The following is a 2,500-nucleotide window of genomic DNA, read 5'->3' on the forward strand; positions in this document are numbered from 1 at the left end:
TCTCTCTCTCTCTCTCTCTCTCTCTCTCTCTCTCTCTCTCTCTCTCTCTCTCTCACTTACGCACACATATATATGAATTAATTAAGTACACACACACACACATATGTATATATATGTATATATATATATATATATATATATATATATATATATATATATATATATATATATATATATAAATGCATCTATGTATATGTGTGTGCGTGTGTATGTGTGTGTGTGTGTGTGTGTAAGTATATGTCCACATATACATTCACACACACACACACAAACAAACAGACATATATATATATATATATATATATATATATATATATATATATATATATATATATATATATATATGTATATATATAATATTTATTTATCTATTTCTTTATTTATTTATCTGTCAATCTACTCACACACATACAAACACACACACACACACACACACACACACAAACACACCCAAACACACACACACAGACACACATATACATATATGCATATATATATGTATATATATATATATATGTATATGTATATATGTATATATATATATATAAATATATATATATATGTGTGTGTGTATATATATATATATATATATATATATATATATATATATATATATATATATATGTGTGTGTGTGTATATATATATATATATATATATATATATATATATATATATATATATATATATATATATATATATGCATATATGTGTGTGTGTGTGTGTTTGTGTGTGTGTGTGTGTTTGTGTGTGTGTGTGTGTGTTTGTGTGTGTGTGTGTGTGTGTGTGTGTGTGTGTGTGTGTGTGTGTGTGTGTTTGTGTGTGTGCGTTTGTGTGTGTGTGTGTGTGTGCGTGTGTGTGTACATAATCAATTCATATATATACATACATACATACATATACATATATATATATATATATATATATATATATATATATATATATATATATATATATATATATGTATATATATATATATATACATATATATATATATATATATATATATATATATATATATATATATATATATATATATATATATATATTCTGACAGACATTATCATGAAAGATTTTGGAATTAGCCGTGTCAGTCAAGCAGAAACGAAATGATATAAGCCTGAAATATGAATTGTAAAAGCACGAAATCATAAAATGAAAATTCCCTTTCGGAAATGGGCCTAATGCACAGGAAAATTCCTCATTAATTCATATTGGTTTGTCCTGCGTATGCACGCTGTATGGTGTTAGTGATGGTAATGTTGATAACAACTATAATGGTGACAATGGTATGCTAAATTATCTAAGGATAACAGTAATAACACCTATGATACTGACAATATCTGCCATGCTTATGATAATATCAGGTATGGTTATCGATGATGATTATGTTAATGATAAAATGGTTATAAGAATGATGATGATAATCGCAATTTCTATTGTTACAATGATTTTATTGATATCATTGTCATCATTATCATTATGATTATGATTAGTATTACTGTCATTATATATATTTTTTTATTGTTTTTATTATCATTATCATTATTGTTTTGATTATTATCATCAAGGTTACCATTACCCTTGTAATTATTATCATTATCATTCTTATCATTATCATTATCATTATTTTCATTGTTAATGATAATGATAATGATAATAATTATAATAATAACAATAATTATCATTATAGAAATATTAACAACTGTAATAACAATAATAGTGCTATAATTTTCACTATTAGTATTCTTGTTCTTATTCTGGTTTAATATTATCTTTTTATTATCCTTATTACCCTTCTTGTTTTATCATTTTTATATCATTTTCATTGTCATTTTTAATATTTTGATATATTGTCATTATTATTTTTGCTATTGTTATTATTACCATTATTATAATTTTTGCCGTTCTTACTATCTTATTATCATAATAATAATAGTAATTATCATTTCTATTATTTTCATCATTGTTATTATTATTATCATCATTATTATCAATATCAGTATCATTATCCTTCTCGAACTCATCATCATCATTATAATTACCACTTTATACCTATTTATACCATTATTACTAGTAGTATCTTTACTATTATTATTTCATTATTGCTGTTACTTTTATCAATCACTGAAATTATTTTTACCATTATTATCATTATTATTATCAATTTTGTTACCATTATAATTTCATCATTTTATGATTATTACCATCTTTATCATTATTATTTTTAATATCATTTTTAATGTCATTTTCATCATTATGCTTTTTTATAATTATTATTATTATCATTATCATTATCATTATTATTATTATTATTATTATTATTATTGTTATTATTATCATTATTGTTATTATTATTATTATCACTATTATTGTTATTATTATTACTATTATTATTATTATTATTATTATTATTATTATCATTATCATTATTATTATTATTATTATTATTATCATCACTATTAGTATTAGTATTATTATAACCATGATTATCAAAATCAT

The sequence above is a fragment of the Penaeus vannamei genome, chromosome 31 (assembly GCF_042767895.1).
Source record: "Penaeus vannamei isolate JL-2024 chromosome 31, ASM4276789v1, whole genome shotgun sequence".
In the NCBI taxonomy this organism is placed as follows: Eukaryota; Metazoa; Arthropoda; class Malacostraca; order Decapoda; family Penaeidae; genus Penaeus; species Penaeus vannamei.